This window comes from Lontra canadensis, unplaced genomic scaffold (assembly GCF_010015895.1).
Source record: "Lontra canadensis isolate GAN:19392208 unplaced genomic scaffold, GSC_riverotter_1.0 scaffold31, whole genome shotgun sequence".
Lineage (NCBI taxonomy): Eukaryota > Metazoa > Chordata > Mammalia > Carnivora > Mustelidae > Lontra > Lontra canadensis.
In genome coordinates this window covers 11,256,025-11,277,324 of record NW_022631025.1, presented here as the reverse complement: position 1 = coordinate 11,277,324, position 21,300 = coordinate 11,256,025, and the positions used below count along the sequence as shown (strand labels likewise).

The 21,300-nt window shown below is 43.3% G+C and overlaps 1 protein-coding gene and 1 pseudogene across 17 annotated transcripts in view; both read left to right on the top strand.

Moving 5' to 3' along the window:
* LOC116873011 (transient receptor potential cation channel subfamily M member 3) overlaps positions 1–21,300 on the top strand; it is a 484,792-nt gene that overhangs the window by 328,536 nt on the left and 134,956 nt on the right. The window lies entirely within an intron of this gene.
* Positions 4,768–8,491, top strand: LOC116873054 (annotated as a pseudogene).

The window sequence follows — 21,300 nt, the reverse complement described above, 5'->3', positions numbered from 1 at the left end:
CAGAAAGTCTCTGTCGCGGTTTCTTTGTTTATGTGCTTCTTTGTTTTTAAACAACACTTCAAAATCTCTAAGCCATTTCCTACTTACTGGCCATCAAGAAACAAGCCGTGGGCCAAATGGGACCCACGAGCTGTGCTTTGCTGGCCGCTGACACTCAGTGCTGCCCGCGACTTCCGACCTAAGCCCAGAACCGATGACATCACTCCTTCGAATGGAAGGTGTCCTGTGTTGCTTCGATTTCCGGTCTTAAGTTCCACCACTTTTTTATGGACCTTTCATGTTACCTAAACCAGTCTTCTTGCAGTTAATTTTTTATTGCCTGTTTCCCTTCATTCATTCAAACTCAGAGCTCTCTCGTTAGCCGTAACCAATGGACAGACACATACGTGCCCACGAATGCACATGAGCACACACATTCACATCTTCCCCCGCGCACACCTAGCATGCACTGCATTCCTTTATTTGCAACTCTCTCGCGGTGCTGGCCATTGATACCTTAAGTCATTTAGGTATGTCTCTGCCTTCTCACGTGAGCTCCAAAGAGCAGAATCTGTGTCTAATTCATTCTTCTGTTTTCCCTGCGCTCACTTACCCCTTATCGGTCAGTAGCACAGCGCATACACAGCAGACACTTGATAAATCTTTATTTAATGGATGAGTGAATGAATTCAGAGGAATATACATTAGCAAGGAGAGGTACGTATTTAATATCCATAAATCGCCTTAAAATATCCACTAAATGCAGTATTACCTCTCCGTAGGGAGTCATAGATGTGGTTTATGGACTCTGGTTTGACTCCGGGCCATCTGCTTCAGTGATGGGCGCTATGCCTGTGTTGTGGTTAGGAGGGGCAAACTCTAGAAGCAGACAAACCTGGGTTCCAACTCTGGCTTCATCATTCAAGGGACTTAACTCCATGAAGCCCCAGGACTGTCTACTTCAAAGATTTTATTTTTTATTATTTTTTTAACAAAGATCACAAATAGGCAGAGGCAGGCAGAGAGAGAGAGACAGAGGAAGCAGGCTCCTCGCTAAGCAGAGAGCCCAGAGAGCCCAATATGGGGTTTGATCCCAGGACCCTGGGATCATGACCTGAGCTGAAGGCAGAGGCTTAACCCACTGAGCCACCCAGGCACCCCTGGACTGTCCACTTTAAAAGTGATAATAATACCCATGTGTTCTAGGATTGGCCACACTTCCTCATCTTAGAACAGATACACTTGATTCTTTAAACACACACACACACACACACAGAGACAAAAATTATAATAGACCAAATGATCAAGACTGGCGCGAGGGTCTCACATGCCCTCCATCCATGTCCTGCCTTAGACGAGGCCGAGCGGAATCCAGATGTCACTCATACAGCTTCCTGTCCTTGCTGGACAGTCCCAGGCTCCACCACTGGTGAATGTCCCCTAGATACATGGGAGGGCAACGGCGGAGGGTCGTCTGTGCCTTACCAATGAGACTCTGGGTGGAGATCTGTGTCTTTATGAGGTTGTAGCTAAAGTGCATGCTGATATCCCATCACACCCTCTGCCCCATGCGGGAAACTGAGGGATGACTTCCTACCTATCTTTTCACAGATTCATAAAATATCAAGCAAACATGACTTCTGAACAAAGAGGTTTCTTCTCTTTTTGCCAACGGCCCCTTATATCCAGGGAAGGACCACAAAGTCCTTGCTTGGAAATGCAATGCTTGTCAGACTCTTAATACCACGGGCCAGTGGCTGAGTGGTACTCGGCAGGTTAGGGTCTCAGTGTCGTGTAGGAGATGCTCCTGGAGACCCCGGTTACTCTATGGGCCCGACTTACTGAGAGAACTCAGCACTTCAGCATGGGTAAAGAATGTTGGCTCAGTGGGTGGCTGGTAGGAAGTGCTGGATGACTTTTCGCTGTAATTGCACTTATTTAGCAAGTAACTACAGCTACTAACCCGAGTGTAAGCACAGATGTCTACTCTTGCCCTTGTGTTTTTGTAGTCCTCACTAAAATTGTCAGTGAGGCACAATTTGAGGTGGGAGACTTATTATCCCACCTTCAAGTTCCAGCTCCCCGCTTTGCTCATCTTAATGGACGGAGAATATAGACAAGAGGAAACATACATGGAACTTCCTAATGTCCTCCCCATTGAACACCAATGCCCAGACAGACAAGCACAGTGAACCCCTATGATCATGACGGAAGAAATGCTTCAAGTTGCAAAGGAAGGGGCTTTTTAGGCCAAATGGCTGAAAGTCATAGAGTCATGTATCAAGTTTAAAAAACAGTTCTTGGGGCACCTTGAGTGGCTCAGTGGGTTAAGCCTCTGCCTTCGGCTCAGGTCCAGGGTCCTGGGATCAAGCCCTGCATCGGGCTCTGGGCTCAGCAGTGAGCTTGCTTCCCCCTCTCTCTCTGCCTGCCTCGCTGCCTACTTGTGATCTCTCTGTCAAATAAATAAGTAAAATCTTTAAAAATAATAAAAATAAAAAAGTTTCCTCCAACACAGAGTTTGAGGAGAAATAGAAATGCTCTTTGAGACAGATGCTGAATTATACCTAACTCCTTTTAAATTCATTTAAATGTCATCTTAACTTAAATCTAAATATTTTAAATGAGATTGTGGAAAAAGGATGCAGAAGTAATGCTCCCTTAAAAATGTTCTCCATATCATCTTCTCAACACACAGTGGGGTGCAGGTTGATTTCTGAAGGTTCTGAAACTCTTTTGGATGATCAGAATATCCCTTTCTTGGAATAAGGATGATGCAGGTTTTGGAATCTGTTTGCTGGGCTCCAAATCCCAGATTTGCCATTTAATGCATGGCACTTGGCAAACTATTGAACCACTAGATGCCTTTGTTTCTTTCCTCCAGATAATAATAATTGCATTTATAAGATTAATTATAAGAATTGAATAAGTTAATAGATGAAAACATAATACGTACTCAGTAGTTACTTTCATTGTAAGAATGATGATGACAGTGGTGATGATGTCTGTATAATGCTTCATATTTAACAAAGATCATCTTCATGTCTCCTTATTTGATATTATAGTGACCCTTGTCAAGGTCACTATTAGTATCTCCACATCATAGCAACTTCAGCACTTAAACCAAGAGCATCTTTTTCAAGGACTGAGCACTTCCCACCATATGTCAGCTGATTCCATATTCTAAATATCAGGTATGACCAAGGTAAAAAATGCCCTTGAAGTAGGAACCCATTTTCTCTCTCATATCTGGGATAATCTGAACAAATATTTATGAGACTTCAAGATTCTGGATACAAAAATATTTTTATTTTAAAAGGCATGTATTAATTCTCATATAGATTACAAATAATGACAACAAAACACAAAACCATGAATAGTAAGTTTAAATAAACACAAATTTTAAAGGGGGATCGGTTTGAAGAAAACAATCTGATTGTTGTGTTGGCATATAGAAATGGTGAAACAGTGAAGACTGTACAAGAAAGACTGTTAGGTTGGAACATGCTGCCTTCAGAACTAAGTTTTAGTTCCTTAATGTAGTGCTCAGGGCCCTTTCTGGTCTGGACTTGGTCTACCTTTCCAGCCACAACTACTAGTATCAATACTTTTACATTCGTGTCTAACTAAATCTAATTTTCCTTGAGGAAGAAGACCATGCCTTATACATCTTTCTGTATTTTGTGCAAGCTCTTGAATCCTCTTTTCAAATGTTAAATGCACTCATTTCTAGAGGCACTGGAATGGATTCTCTACCCCTACCCTACAGTAAATTTCCAAATAGGAATGTTACTATTCACAAAAAGGAATACATGGACTAGTGTTTTCCCTGAATTCAATAGAGTCAGGATTCTTAGCCTCGTGTCTAAGAACAGCAGTAAAACTTTAGTAAGTTCTGTAAATCCCCTGAAAATGTATGCAGAATTTTGTATGTATAAGCACATTATGGGAAGAATGCATTCAGTTCTCAGATTACCCAGGGATGAATCACTCCAGAGAGTTAAGAACCCCTGTAGTAGACGACTTTCCATGGCATAACTAAGTTTGGATCACAGGAACCATAAACACCGCCTCACATTCCAATAGACCTAGTCCCTCAGAGACACCCCATCTGGATGAACATTTAACCTCTGAGCAAGTTTAAATGTGTGCACCTCCACATTTCTCATTAACAGTTTTTGTAGATATAATCTCTTCCATGATAAACAGTCAATCATACACTTCAGGAAGCCAGCCACTTGTAAATGGGCTGTGATCCAAAGATCTATTTACAGCTCAGAACCCACTTTCTCGTAAAGCAATGTAAATAATACAGCAAAATTCTGGTTTGCTATAATGAGACTGAGAACGGGAAACCAAGAAATGTACTTGCAAAGAAGAGAAAGATTGACCCTAGATGGGACGGGATTGACCCTAGACAAAATTGTTAACGTATTAACATTTTAGAACCTGTTCCCTCTTTCTCTGCGACATTGCTCACAAAGCCCCTCACCCACCCTACCCACCACAAAGCCTCTTTGTACTCCTGAATCAGATTTCCCCATCTCATTCCTCCAGCATTGCCCATCTTCCAACTGGTACAATGCCATGACCTCACTGCTGATGAGCTTACCTGGGAATCTGGAGGCCAGTATCATTTGAATTCATGTTCATGGATGTGGGACTGAGAGCCCTTTGCCCTCTGTAACTGACTTAAGCTTCTGATGGAGGATGCATATGGAGCCGAAGGAATTATTTTTTTCTAAGATTTTATTTATTTATGTGAGAGAGAGAGAAAGCAAGAGAAGGGGAAGAGGCAGAGGGAGAAACAGACTCCCCACTGAGAGGGCAGCCCAACACAGGTCTTGATCCCAGGACCCTGGGATCATGACCTGAGCCAAAGGCAGACACTTAACCAATTGAGCCCCCCAGGTGTCCCAGAACTGAAGGAGTTATTGATTAGGGGACTCTAAGACAGTATAACAAGTGAAGGGAAAAATACAGGGGGGAGGTTTGGAAGGGCTAAGCTGTTACATAGATTGTCCAGTCTTATTTGGATAACTCATGTCAACTCTCATATTCACATCATTTCCTCTCTGCTTCATCCAGCATCTCCTTCATGGCCAAATGCAAGGAGAAGAAGCGTAACAGACACTGTCTTACCCTTTCTCTGTTTTAAATTTATCTGAGGTCTCTAACCCTTCTCAGTAAACTTCATTTGACCAAAGACTGTAAAACTACAGTTTGAAAATTACAGCTCCAGAGGACACAGGTGGTTCCTGATGTATTTCCTTCCATCGCTTTGATCCCGCAGAATGTATTCAAACCTGTATGTTTTGTTGTGGTTTGGACAGTGTTTGCAGGAGGGTTGAGGAGAAATTAAATGGGAAGGAGCGCTGGAGAGGCCATTAATGAGCGTGGGTCATTTGTAAACCAGGTGTCCAAAAGCCAGATACTTTCTGCTCTCTCGTCCATGCTAATCAAGGTGTATATGTACCTCCTGTCATTTAAACTCATTCACCCACATTTCCATCTGTATTAGTATTTATGCTTCTTCTTATTAGGTGTGATTCCCAGTAAATGGATACATTCATCAAATCCCAAGGTTTCAGCCCAGGGCCATTAGCCTGGTGCTGATTGTGTGTCACCCAATAGACCATCCTCCCAATTTATTTTCTGCTTTCAGCAAACCCAAGCCTTGACCAGAGAAAATTACCCTAATGGAGAAGGACAGACACACACTGCATAAAGATGATCACTGTCATATCATCTCTCTTATTTATCTTTGCTATTTATCTGCTTTACTTGGCTGTTTTCTCCCTCAAAGAGAATTTAAATGTCCTGTCTGTCAATCTCCTCCTTTATTTTAAATCTGATTTGCTTTTTTTCCTCTTTCTCATCTGGCCTTTCTCTCTCTTGTGTTTTCTTTATTCTCCCGCCCAGTATCATGGTTTGTGATCTGCCGTGGCCAGAGCTCAGTCTCCCTCTGGAGCCGGTCTGTCTTGTTCATTTCCATAATGACAGGACTCACACTTACCTCCCCCCCATTCCTTGTGGACCATGGCATTGGCCTCTGGTGGCCACACCATTGTAGTTTCCTCCTTCTTCTCTGGCTTCTCCTCCTCCCTCTTTTTAATTCATAGAAACATAGAGGTTCAGGGTGTAAAAAAAAAAAAAAAAACCACACAGCAGTGGTTTCAACATGGGCTGTGTGTTAGAATCACCTAGGGAGCTTTAGAAATGACTGACGCCTGGATCCTAACCCTGGAAGCTCGTGTCATTGGCCTGGGATGTGGCCTAAGACTGTAAGATGTGGAATGCTTTCCAGGTGGGACTTTCATGGAAGAAAATTCTTGGTTCCGCCACGTTAACATTTATACACTCTATTTCCTTCTTTGCCTTTGAGCCTAAAGAGGTTCTGGTATAACTCGCCACAAGGAGATGGACTTAAGTTTTCTAAAAAACAAACTAAGGTTTCACTTGTATGATACTCTTCATTTTCCAAAGATGCCACCAAATGAAGCATCATGATATATTAAGAACAGGCCTGGTGGGGGGCCAGAACAGAGGAAAAGTATAATTAGGTGAAATTGGCCACAATCAAGTTGATTTTACATTCACATCTTTCTCAACTTACAGTGGGGTTATGTCCTGATAAACCTATCACACAGTGAAAATATCATTAAGTCAAAAATCTATTTAGTACAGCTAACCTACTGAACATCATAGCTTTGCGGAGCCTACCAGAACAGGTGCTTAGAATATGGTAGCCTACAGTTAGATAAAGTCATTGAACACAAAGGCTATTTTATAGTAAAGTGTTGGATATCTCACGTAATTTCTGGAATACTCTACTGAACATGAAAAACAGAATGTCTATATGTGTACAGAATGGTCATCAGCGTATCCGTTGTTGACGCTCGTGACTACAGGGCTGACTGGGAGCTGCGGCTACCACTGCCCAGCATCATGAGAAGATGTCCTAACACATACCATTAGCCTGGAACGATCCAAATTCAAAATCTGAAGTCCAGTTTCTATGGAATGCAAATCGCTTTCACACCAGAGTAAAGCTGAAAGATCATAAACTGAACCATCAGAAGTTGGGAACCATCTGTACTGTGATCACATTCTTCTCCAAGCACTTGGCCAAGACTTCTAACAAGTGGTCAGAAGGACTGTGGGGGCTTCACACCCACCCAAGGGCTCTGCACGTGCCCACGATGAGCCATTCAATGATCAAGGACAAAAAGGAGGGAGCAGAGGAGGGACAGACTCGTGGAGAGGAGGAAAGGAAAGGCAGGAACTGGAAGAGGAGGAGTAAATTAATCCCTAGCTTACCAGTTGCTTTGTAATTTCATCTTCCTCACAATATTAAGAAAGAATATCCTCCCTATTTTTACTGACTTGAGATCACTCAGCTAGTAAGTGACATGAGCGGGCCTCCTGCTACCTCCTGCTCACTGCTATCATCCATTCAAAGACAACAGTCCTGCTTCTTCTTGAGAAAACACCAAGTGTCACATGACACCGATGTTGTGGGTGGGCCTGGGGGGTCCCAGGGACCATGGAAAGACACAGTGGCTTCTCTGTGGGCCAAAGACAAGGAGTGGATCCCCATCACCAAGCTGGGCCTCCTGGTCAAGGACATGAAGATGAAGTCCCTGGAGGAGATGCGTTTCTCCTCCCTGCCCATCAAGGAATCTGAGATCGTTGACTTTCCCTGGGGGCAACCCTCAAGGATGAGGTTTTGAAGACTATGCTGGTGCAAAAGCAGACATGTGCTGGTCAGTGGACCAAGTTCAAGGCATTTGTTGCCATCAGAGATGACAATGGACACGGCAGTCTGGGTGTTAAGTAGTCCAAAGAGGTCGCCACTGCCATCCATGGGGCCATGATTCCTGACAAGCTTTCCATGGACTTGTGTGGTGAGGCTACTTGGGGAACAAGATCAGCAAGCCCCACGTTGTCCCATGCACGGTGACCAGCCACTGTGCCTCTGTGCCGGGGCACCTCCTTCCTGACGCCAGGGGCACTGGCACTGCCTCAGCTCCCATACCCACGAAGCTATTGATGGTGGCCAGTACAGACAATAGCTCCCCCTTAGCCAGGGACTGCACTGCCACCCTGGGCAACTTCGCCAAGGCCACTTTTGATGTCATTCCCAAGTCTTATAGCTGGCTCACCCTGACTCTGGAAACAGACTGCATTCACCGAGTTTCCCAATCAGGGATTCCCTGACCATCTTGTAACAACCCACACTGGAGTCTCCGTGTAGAGGACCCAGGCTCCTGCTGTGGCCACCACATGCTTTATACAAGAAAAACAAAGTGAATTAAAGCCTACCAAAAAAAACCCCAAAATAAACAGAAAAACAAAGATAACTACCATCCATCCACTGAGAAAATCAAGGTCCCTTGCTGCTTCCCGCCAGCCTCATTCCAGGTGGGGGAAGCGCACTTTCTGCCCAGAGGAGAGGGAGCTTGCCCCTCTCGGCCTCAGGGGGAGGCAGGCTGACTTGGGACCCAAGAAGTAAAGATGGAGTTTTCCTGGCAGCATGCTCACCTCCACCGGGCGCTGGGTCAGGGGAGAAACACAACTTCTTTCAGTAATTTCCAGCAGCTGTTGCAGGAATGTCAACCCCAAGGTGTGAGTCCTTTCATCAGGCTTCCCCACGTGGAGAGAGCCACAGGACTTCTGCCACGGAGCCAGCAGTTCTCGTGCAGAACAACAGAATGCTCACACAAGCTCACCATTCTGTCATCTACCAACACTAACCAACTCAGATGCCAGTGATTCGAATAGTGGCAGATGACCTCACTTCAAAAAAGAAGCATCATCTTGTTTCCAAACCCGTAGAGGACAGGCTGGTAACCAGAGGGAGAAATCCCATCACAAAGCAGCATTTTTGGGGGGCAGGGGGCAATAGTAGACTCTCAGGAGTAGTTTTCCTTGGGAATGACCACCAACACCTACATGTGTGTCTCTTTCCTTACTCTGGCCCTGGTCTCTCGTCTTAGCCACTTTGGGTTTCTTGGGTCTCAGACGTTGGCTTGTACCCTTCTTTCTGCCTGTGACTCCTTCCCTCCCGTCTTCACAGGACTGGCTCTTGTCATTTCTCATTCTCAGCTTGAACCTCCCCTCCTCCAGGAAGCCTTCCCTGACCACCCTACATAAAGCTGTTCCCCCATTCACACCACTGTTTGTTTTGTGATGGCAATTGCCACACTGTGCACCTCTCTCATGGATTCATGTTTGCATGTGTTTCTGTCTCTCTGCACTCAGCTTCAGTGAAGGCATGTTCTTGTCCAGCATACCACATGTCTCTAGAAACAAAGCAGATGCTCGATTTAAAAATAAATTTAAATATCAATAAATTGATAAATGAAGCCCAGGTCTGCCACATCTGATGCTGTATTTTCTCCCCCTGCCCTTTTTTTTTTCTCCAACTACTATTTAGGGAGGACTCTATTTCAGACCCTATGCTAGGCACTTTGCACCTATATTTCATTTATAACTCAAAATAACACTATGTGATAGGTGTTATTTCTCCAGTTTCACAGATGAAGAAACTAAGGCTTGAGAAATTAGGTTTCTTGCCTCAGCCAATATCATAACTGAAACAGCCAGGATTCAAGCACAGATGAGTCTAATTCCAAAGCTTTTCCTTTTCTCACTCTGTGACACTTTCTCTGCCGGCAGTTGGGGGTGGGGGGGTAAAAAAAAGACAGAGTATCAGGGAGGATGAGTAACTTTCCAAAGACTTGGACAACAATGCTTCTCATTTATCTTTCTTCCTCTCCTTGTATGTGTTCATTCTTTCTCCCTAGGCTCCCATTTCACATTGCCAAAAACATGCACGTTCCCTGGCAGGAAACACAGAAGTCATTCCTGCCAGAGAGAGCACTTTCTGGGAACAGTGAAGACAGGAAGTCACTTTGAATGGCAAGTTCCTTTTCCATGGCGCTCTGGAAATCTCTCTCTGAACACCCATGTTTCCAGCGCCTCAATGCTGCATCCTCAGTCCTTGTACCTCTAGAGAGATGCCCCTGCCATGGCAGAATGCTCTGGAATAGGGCACAGTACCCAGATGACACACCTGCTTGCAGCTTCCTTTATGGACCAAAATGGGGCTAGGACCATGAAGGAGAGGGTCTCCTCCTGACACCAGTAGGGCCCCTGTGTGGCTTTAAATGCCAATGTTCCAGCTTTGCCTAAGACAAAATGTTTTCTCGACAACCCGATTTCTAACCAGACCTCCACCATCCTGCCATCTGGGAGCTGTAATCTCTGTCTTCCTCTTTCATTGGTTGTCCGACATTCCCCATCCCCACTGCAGCTGTTTTAGCTGCTTGTGTGGGTCAGTGTTGTCCCTTGGCCAGAGGAGCAGTACTTCATAGCTTTCTCAGCCCCGGGAGAGGAAGCCAGAGGGCCAGAGGGCTCAGAGAGGAGAATTTTCCAAACCTTCTTACAACATGCCAGCAGACTCCCAGATGCCCTGGGGGTATGGGCACACAGAGGGGCCGGAAGCAGAGCAGATGCCGAGCACAGCACACATTGTCCACAGATCAGCATGGGCATATGCAGAAAGCTCACTGCAGGGAAAAATCAGGCAGGAAATGCATCTTTTTTTTTTTTTTTTGAAGCCAAACCATCACACATGCCAATAAATGATAAGCATCGAACAGAAGTCTAGACTATATTCCCGGAATGCTCATGGCACCCATGGGGTGGTCTTTAGTGGGAACATTCATTCACATTCCATTCAGGGTCCCCCTCTACATCACCCGGAGCAAGCTAGCATCTGCGTGTTACGTGCGATACTCTTCTGTTCAACAAACTATGTGTGTAGTTTTTCATTCATTTCTTAAACACCTGCTACATGCCCAGTGGTATTTACGGGGCTGGGGTTACGGCAGTACCGATCCTCAGACAGCCTACACGTGGGGGAGAGATAGTAAAGAAATAGCAAATGCATGGGAACGGAGGAGGGAACAGGCTTGTGCTCATATATCAAGTGCCACCGGGATTAAAGATGGGCCACCAGATTTAGCAAGATACGATTTTGCTCTTGACCTTGAGGAGTGCAGTTTCAGTGGTGGTGTAGAAAAAATCCAAATCTCATTCAAGAAAGAGTGAGACTTGGGAGAAGTAGAAACAAGTGAGAATAAGATGTTTTGGGGAAATTTTGTGATTTAAAAAAATGGGGAGGCTGGAGGAGGACAGAGATCAAGGGATGGAATCACAATAACTCTCGTCTATAAAAAAAATTCTATGACCTTAAATATTTACCCTCTTCAGTTTTGGAAGACTCAGGACAGAGATTTTGGTAATTATCTTCATTCTCTTCTAAACCAGAGAGAAATGGCTTTGAAATACTTTTGGCCTGAGGGCCCCTGAGAAATTAAAAAATAAAAACATTATTATTTGAATTTCTTTAAAGATTTTATTTATTTATTTGACAGACAGAGATCACAAGTAGGCAGAGAGGCAGGCAGAGAGAGAGGCAGAAGCAGGCTCCCCGCTGAGCAGAGAGCCCGACGAGGGGCTCAATCCCAGGACCCTGGGATCATGACCTGAGCCGAAGGCAGAGGCTTTAACCCACTGAGCCACCCAGGCTCCCCCAAATAATAATGTTTAAAAGCTGCCATTTATTGGGTGTTTATGAGATACTTGGAAATTAATACGTATTCCTTCCCCCCATCTCTCTCTCTCTCCCCCTCTTTCCTTTAAATCGAAAACCACCTTAACAACTAGGTATTATTGTCATTTCTCCTCTTTAAAGCTGAGAGAGATTAAATAATTTGCCCAAGGGACAGGGAGGGTTAAAAAGCAGCCTCAAGGTTTGAATGCAGACATTTCTGAATAAGCATCTTGAGTACTTTCCACTTCTCTCATCTAATATAAGAAGGACTGGCTTCTAACTCTCCAGCCAAAAAAATCTCACCTTCTAATGATTTGATGAGATGGAAGACACAATCTGAATGACCTCTGGGTCCCAGCCAGCTTTGCCTGTCTTGGGTTCTATGATTCATTTACATGGTCTGAGTCTTCTCCCATACTTAAGGTTAATGTCACAGCTCTCAGGGAACAATCATCTTGAACTTGAGTATGAACTTAGCTTTGATCCAGTTCATTTTTTCCATTGTAAAAGCAATACACACTGATTAAAAATATGTTTATTTTCAATTTAGAGACTACCACAAAATAAAAGGAAGAAAAATACTGACCCCAGCCCCACAAGCACAATGACTTTTGTTAAATTTCCCTCTGTTTTTTTCCCCCCTATATGTTAGTTATTAGATTTGTCTTAAACACCGTCATAATCATGTATATATACATATACAACATGATTGCTCATTTAACATTAAAATGCTTGCATTGTTTCATGTATTTCATATGCATACGTTTTAAGGTGGACTCTTTCGTTATTTGACAATGGGATTCCCCCACTAAAAACATTAGGTTGAGTTTTAAACTTAGGAACTGACGTGGATCCCACACCTAAGCCCTCCTACCTGTACTTATAGAAAAGTGTAGGTGTCTGGTTAGAATGATACCAGAGTCAGTGCTACCAATAGCTACTTCTCCCCTTCCGCCATGATTCTCAAACCTGCTTTCTGTAAAAATTAACTTTTTGGTCCTCCTATTATCAATGTGATAAGTTATCAATGTTATGACTCTATTGAAACACTTTAAAATATTTAAAACATTTAGGAGCAGGCCAACCCTCCATCGCCTTAACCAAGCCTTCCTAACCATTAAAATTGCACATGAATGCAATTTATGAGCACGTACTGAAAACTGCACAATATTCCATGCCTTGAACAAAGGGCGATTGTTAAATATGATAATGAAGAAATGGCACTTACTAGCAGACCCGTTTTACTTGTGAAGTTTATGTAATTAATTTTAATTCATTGAATGTCCCAACATTTTGTTGGGTGATTTACCGAGTTGGAGAGTATCATGGATTTTTAGACCTTGTAGGATTTGACCTTAGTCAAAATCTCCTTTGTCCCCTGCATATGCAGTCCATGTGGAGGAGCCACAGGATAAGAAGAAATCATGTGATGAAAAGAAGTAGGAAGACCTAGTTTGGACTTGACATCTGTGTTATATGCAGTCTTTCACTGATGTATTCCTGCCAGTCTTACCTTGACTGAATTTGTATTCTCCACAAATGTGACTCTGAAGTTGGTCCTGGAGACAATCCCATTGTAAGTTTCCTGTTTGCTGAGTATAATACAATCAGCAAGGCTCCCTCCATACCAGTCCTTGATTAACCTTGGACTAACAATGACCTATTATGGAATAGTCAGGGTTCGGTGTTACTCTTCACGCTCAACAAAGGCTATGTCACGGAGAGTGGTAGAAACCAACTAGAACCACCAAAGAGAATCCCTCTTCATGCCTCCTCTCACATGCTCTGTTTCTCTTTCTGTCTTTCTTTTCCCTTTGAATTGTTTGCAAGCAGAGTTACCAAAAAAATCTACGTCTCATCAGAAGCGGTTCGTTTCGTTAAACTCCACTGAAATTGAACTACTGATGAACAGTATTTTTTTCTTTTCTGGACAGTTCTCTAAAACAAACGAACAAACAAAACCACCCATATCTTCTTAACTGCTTCGTCTCTCACCATTATTTTTTTTTAAATACTTTTTCTATGCATTTGGAAGCAAGAAATAGAGCCCTTAAGTTTGGTGGAGGTAAAATACTGGGAAATGTAAGGGGAAAAAAAATCTTTCTTAGGAGGGGCCATACTCACTAGGCAAAGCCTAATTTTAAGCAGTTTATAGCCCACACAACTAGCATTTATTCTGTGTAGGAGGACACTTGAGAAAGAGAGCAACTACTTGGGGAATGAAGGATTTACAGTAGCAGCGGTTGGAACAACTGGCCTTCAGCCTGTCCAAACATTCTCCTGAATTTATAACATAAAATTGCCGCATCAGAATGAGCCCCCAGAGAGCAGAAACAGCCAGTTGACAAGTTGTTCTGCTCTCCGTGAAGGCTGATGGAGTCTCTCTCCTTCTGGATTCCCAAAGCATTCAAAGTTAGGCCAAGTAATTAAGCCCCCAGGGGAAATTACCTGGGACTGATCATTTCATCATTCTGGCATTAAAAAAAAAAAAATCATAGAGACAGAATAGTTAGTTATTCTTATGTTCTATTTGCTATGCTGGCCCACTCATCTAGGATATGGGTCACTCCCTAGGAAGTTAAAGGACACCACAGCAAGAGAAAGAAACTGAAGGGATCATCGAGATTAAATCTCCACGTTCAGGGTGCTGGTGAGGAAATCAGGGCTTTAAATAATGACAATAATAGCAACAGCATTTACTGAACACTTAAATTTTCCAGGTGGCTTGGTTTTTTGAGCCCATCTACTCAAGCTAGTTCAGTTTCTCCAAGAATATGTCATGGTCTTTTCTGACCGGGTTATGCATATTAATTCATTTTTCTCACAACAACCTACGTAGACAATCTTCTTATTTAAATTCCATTTAATTAACATATAGTGTATTATTCATTTCAGAGGTAGAATTTAGTGATTCATAATGTTGTTAATGTCATCGTCTGTAAAACAGATGACATGCTCAAGGCCACAGAGCCCACTAAGTGCCCTAAAATATTTATGGTTATCTTTTATTATATTATCTATAACATGATAAAATATAATGTTATAACAAACATATGTTATATAATAATAAGTATTCTGTATTGAAACTTACAAAAATCCATTTCTCTAAAAGGTTCTATGCATCAAATATTTCAGTCAAGAGTGTTGCAATCCATTCATCACGTGTTGGTGAGGCCACTCAGAAAAAAATAATATGCCATATCCCATGTAATAAAGGTCCTCTGATTTAACTAAATATTGACTTGAAACACCAACCCTGCATCTGGAGAAGGTGTTCAGAAAATATCTACTAAATCAAAATCTGAATGTCAATTAGAGTCAACACAGTGGATCATATGGGTCCAGAAACCATAGTTTCAGTAATAAAATCTAGACTGGATGGCCTTGGAACTACCAGCTGGGTAGGGCATCCATAGACTGGATGGCTTTGGAACTACCAACTGGGTGGAACATTTGAAATAGGGACGATTCTGGGAAATTCCATGTGTATAGTTAGTGTATGTGTTTGATGTGTGTATCTAATGCGTATATTAGTTGTATGTCAGTGTAAACAGTGCAATGCCATTTTTTAACTTCTTTGGATTGACATCTACGCAAATACTTGGCAAAAGTTAAAAACCTGATCATTTAAAAAACTGTAGGTAAAACCCAACAAAGATTTGAGCTGGAGTGAAAGCAGGAGCATCCAAAGTTCTTTCTCAAGTCAGCATGAGTAAGTTGTGAGTGATAAAGATGAAGTCTTCCCCCTGGATTCCATCCCAGTTCCAGAAATATCTCCTTTCCTCTTGCATCTCAGAAAGTAGAGGATCCATCACTATGAAAAAGGTATATTTAGTATGCTTGTTTTTCAGAAAGCTGTTACAATACCCTTTTGCTTTAAGGGACTTTCGAGTTCTTTCCCTCAGCCTTTGCTGCTTTGGCCTGGGCGGTCCTGTCATTGCTGAGTGTGTTCAATGAAGCAATGCTTGAAAGCAATCGAAACCTTGAGTTGATTGGACCTCTAACCACAGCTGTCCTACTTGAAATTACAAGCTGGATTCTTTGAAATGAAACATGTCATACCCAGCAAAGCTGTTGACTGCCTGTCAGATCTGGGAATTCTTAGAGGAATTGAACTAGCCTGACAGATGGACTAAAAAAACCCAGCAACCCAGGAAATGTTCACGAAACCCCTCCTTTCTTCTCGGTATCAGGGCTGGTGACTGTAGGCTGTCTTCCTTTTTTGTTCCTAGTGGCATGATGGTCATACTTTAGGTGGCTTTTTTTTTTTTTTTTTTAATGTAGGCTACATACCCAATGCAGAGCCAACACAGGGCTTGAACTCATGACCCAAGACCAAGTCCTGAGTTGATATCAAGAGTTGGGCACTTAACTGACAGAGCCTAGGTGGCCTTTTTAAAAAAAAAAAAAAAAAAAGTTATTGAGTAATACTTGATAATATACTATCTTGAGTAAGTAAAGGGTTTGTCACTGACATGATATTTCTTCTTTTGGGAAAAAAAAAATCTTCCCATGGCCTAATTTATTTTAGGGATGGCCTGCCTCACTTCTGTTAGGCCTTAGGCTCATGAAGTTTTGGTATCCATGAACTTGGCCTTACCTGCCCTTTCAGACTCACAGTATAATTATGAAGAGACATAACAGTGTCACGCTCTCAGAATCTACTACCTATTAAAAACTAGGTTTTTCTTTTCTAAATGGTAAATAAAAATAAAACCTGGTTTCCTTCCAAGGAATGAGAATTGTCCATTTTACCTAACATAAATCCACTACTTTTCTTTGTGGTCAGAATTTCAGGGACCCACTCAATGGTACCTAATTTTATGATTTTCCCCCTGGCTAAATTTAGCTTCACTCAACTCTTAATATATTCTATTATTTCTTGTTTTGTACCAGTATGGCCAGAAAAAAAAAAAAAAAAAAAAAAAAAAACCTCAGCTACATTCTTCCTATCTTATGAAAACTATATTCTTTTAACTAATAACATTGCAGTTTTTAAGGTTCTAAACTTGGAACTGAGCTTTACCTAATCAATATAGTTCCTACTCCATTGAAACAAATATTTCTGTGGAATCGTGGTGTCACCAAAGTTTAGTCAAGTGTCAATGAAGTTGTATGAACTCAATTATCCAAAACATGAGGGAGAAAGAGCAAGTGATCCTAAAGGCAGGCACCGTACAGAAACATAAACAGATGCCGATAATAGAGATATATTCCTAGGCATGCATCAATATGTGTGAATATATTATATATAATTTCTGTGTGTGTATATCTAACATCAACTAGCCTCCACGTAGGTCACTGTGAACGCGACTGTGTGCTGGTGCTTTAAAGGTTCCTAGTTAATATCTTAACTAAATGCTCCTAGAAAATATGTGTGTATATATGTACATATTCATTATTGATCATTAGTTATTAATTATATTATTAATATATTTATATGGAATACAGTATATTAAATATGATTAATATGTGTATGCACATATAAACTGGGAGACTTTAAATTTATGTATGTATCTATTGTATATATTGCACAGTGTCTTAGCATTTTTGGGAGGAAGGAAAGAGAAGGGAGAGGAGGAATGAAGAGGGAAAGAGAGGAGGAGGCTGAAAATAAGCAAAAGAAATGCAGGGTTTGAGAGGGACTCAGCGTGTCACTGTTCCTTGCATGTTCCCATGCCTCTATGCATACATGCTTTCAAGCTATGTGATGTTTTGCTGCAATGGGCTGCTAAGGAAGAGGTTAAAAAGCAGAGAAGGATCTCTCACTCCGGTCCAGAAGTGAACAGCAGAGTGGCAGACTCAAAGACAAGTACCGGACAGAAAATAATTACATTCTACTTCGTACCACTGCCACCTCAATTAAATGCAGTAGCTTTATAATTGCTAGCTAAAAATATACACCTTTTCATGCCATCCTCCCGTGCCTATTTTTGGGAGCTTGACTCTCTTCGGCAGCTTGCTTTATTCCATGTTAGTTCTCCTGCTGGGCCTCTAGGGAATTCTGTATTCAAAAAAAAGCAAAGTCCAAAGGAGCTGCTGATCAGTGACAGATAGATTCTGACCAATCAGCAGGTGCTCTTGCCAAAGCAGTAGAAAGGAAGTTCAAGGCTGGCGGGTAACCGTGTCTCCTTCTTTGTAATCAGGTTCTTCCTACCCTCTCTGCTGGGTTGGTGGCTTTCCAGGAAATAAGAGATGAATTCTGACCTTTAGAGAATGCAGGGAAGACAGGCCAGCCACCATGATTCTTTCTTTCTGCTGGGCTTTTCTTTTCCTTTCAGCGCACTGAGTAGATGACCGCACTGCACCCAACAAGGGGAAATGCGGCTCCTGTGACAGGGCAGCTGGTCAGGGGGGTCTGAGAGCCATCAGGCTTCTGGTCCCACCTGCAAGGCGGTGCTGTCCCACCCCTTCTTCCGGCAGGTCTTTCTTTGCATGGAAGCAGTGGCCATGGGCATCATCGATGAAACACTACCTCTGTCCTCTGTGTGGCTGCCATTCCTTCTTCTGTCCTTCCACAGAATCCTGGAAATTCTAAGGAGCCATCAGGCAGAATGAGTGGGGAGGTCTCTAACCAGGTCGTATCTGAGAGCACGGCCTGGGAATGCCGGCTCTGTGACTTTGAGTTAGTTCCTGGACTTCTTCAAGCCTCAGGTATCCCTACAGGAACACAGGAGTGATGACACTGAGGGTCATGGGGGAGGTTCCACGAGAGCCGCAGAGGCACGCCTGCCCCGCAGAGCTGCTTTCTCACCATGAAGGGCTCACTTCCATTCCCACCTTAGACAGAGGTGCTGACTTCCCTCAGCAGCTGCTCCCCTTGAGAATCTAGAAATGTTCAAGATCCTTCCTCCCTAAGCAGATAGTAGCAGGAGGAACTGAAATAAAATTAATTGGAAAATTTGCCTGCTAAAAAAAAAAATGACGATATCTAATTTATCGAAAGATCTCATACAGAAACGTCAACTGTTCTGAACCAGGAAATAAGAAAAGAAAAAAAAAAAAAAGACTTATCTGAATGTCAGCACCGATATCAGGCAGTCTGTGCACGAAATCCCACGTGGTCATAGGCACAAAGTGCCACAGAAACCAGCACACTCCTGCTCCATGTCGGCCTGGCTGTCCTGCTCTTTGCAGCCAGAGGGCAGGGTGGCGTAATGAATGAGCACTGTCAGAGGAGTTCGTCAGACCGATTGTCCAGGATCTATAAATAGCAGATTCAGGATCTCTAAATGTGAGAAGCCTGGGCCATTGACATAAAGCCAAACAGACCTACCTTTCTTGTCCACGAGAACACCACTAAATCATGCCAGAAGGGGAAAAAAAGAATTTTCATTGTATTTGATGTTGTCTGAGAAGACAAATGTGTCCGTTCCAGTGTAGAAAAGTTTCTACCCAAGAGAAGTAACGTGTTTTTACTTGGCATGAAGGGATAATCCATCCTTAACTAGAAAGTTCTCTTCAGAGGAACCCTTCATTCTTTATGTCTCTGATAGGGTAGACGTCATTCTGTAGCTGGGGGTGACAGGGGGATGTGAGAAAACGCGGGCATTTGATTGACGCGGTGATTACAAAGTCAAACATTATTCTGAGCGTTCTTTGTGGGAAAGGCAATGCTGGTTAAAATGTGCATTCTGCCTTCCAAGAGAAACACGCTCAGATTGGTACCGAGTTGCCTTCTGGGACAATGGTTGGCCTATTTAATATGGCCCCATCACGTGACTCATGAAACCACTGTGTGTATGTGTGTGCGCACGCATGCACACTTATCTTCCTATTGCTGTGATAGACCAGTGGGTCTGTGTATAACCTCCCTCCAGTTTTGCAGAGCAAAAGAGATGAGATGAGGAAGATGAGAGATTCTGCTTTCTTAATCTTGGGTTCTCCACATTTACACACACGTTTACATGCATTGCTCTGGGGCAGTTATACCTTCAAAGCTATTGGCAGCCTCTAAGGTTTGCCGGATTGAGAAGCTCTCTCCAGAGCCTCCCCAGGGCTGAGCTCTAGCTCCAGGGAGCGACGCTCTAACAAAGGGCTCATTATTTTTGCTCACCAGCGCAAAGGTGTGGAGTGCATGTGGGCAGCAGAAACTCGAACAGTTTTGGTTTCACTGCAGGACAGAGCACCATCCGAACTGCCACCCCCTGCCTGGCAGGATCTGCCCTGGGCCTCCACTCAACTTTTGAGTCAAAAAGGATAGAAATGATGGATAAACTCCTCACCTTCCCCCAAATCATCCTGGCTTCTGTCTCTCCTAAGAGCAGCCCCACGCTGTCATCACCAAGGCTGAAAATCCAAGTCACCTTGGTTTCCACCCTGACTCTTGACCCCTGAAGGTCACCCACCTCGTGATTCTCCTTGATCCCCCTCGTGCATGTCTCCCCCATCATACAGCCACCCACTAACCGAGGCCCTTGTTACCCATTTCACGCCTGCTGCCACAGTTCTGAAGCGGGTCCCCAACTCCAGTCCCCACCCTGAGATTGATTTGTGCCTGAGAGCGTTTGACGGCAGCAAAACAGCTTCAAGAGGCGCGGGGCACAGCCTTTAGAGCTGCACGGACCTGAGACCCAATCTTGACTGTCATGTTCCAGCTAAGCACTCTGGGTAACAGTTTAATCTCTGAGCCTCATAGGGTTGACGATTAACAAGGTGACAGGTGTAAGGTGCATGGCACCAGGCCTTCTGTGAACCGAACTCTGTCCAAATTCCTTAAGCTTGGCCTCGGCCTTCCCTTCTAGGCTTGCTTCGTGAGTCACCTTCCCTCCATCCAGGGCTCCAGCCAAACTGAATATTTGTATATAACATTTTTATGTTTACTTTGCTCTTATGTTCTCTTACCATTTTCTTCTTCCTGATCCTCCCAGCACCACACTTCCCGACTGAAATTCAAACTAGCCCACAAGTTTCAGTCCAAATCCTGGCCTCCTCCATGAAATCTTCTTGGGTCATACCAGCTAGAAATGACCTTTGTCCCCTTAGTCCTTACGTTCTGAACCTAGTTGGAATTTTCTCGTGGCCTTCCTCACAGCGTCCTCATTCTGAGCATCTTTGGATCTCTCTTTCTCCCCAAATGCTTTCCCATTGGACATATGTACCCATGATCTGGAACATATGACATGAAATCATAAGCCAACTGTAAGAGAGACAGGGAGGAAAGAATTGCTCGATTTGGGACAAAAGTTATCCCTTCTAAGCAGTCATGCTCTAAGAAGTTAATAGTTCTGACATTCAGGCCTGCAATTTTGGGGGGAGCAGGCAGTGGCCAGACCCTCCCTTGCCCTCAATTTATTATGCTAAGAGTTTTGACCCAGGGATAGTTTGCAGTTATGGCTTGTGCAATGAGCAATGAGGAGAATGAACTCAACCGTTCAATGGAAGGAGATAGGGCTGTGTGTCCATGTTAGCCCAAGGAGGAGAATGGGATTACTTGGGTTTAGAGAGAGATGATGGAGCTGATAAATGGAATCGTGCTTTCCTCCAATCATTCCCATCAGACTTTGAAAGAATAGAAAACTCTTCAAAATGAGGTTCACTGTAGGCTGGTATATATGACAATAGATGCGCCCTGGACTCATGCTCCCTTTTACCATTGAACAAATGTCATGTCCTGCCATTGTCAGGCCAGAAAATGCAGGGGAGGGCTTCCAGTCTCCCACCAGCTTTATTTTTAATTTGCCAGGCTGGGTTAAGGGGAA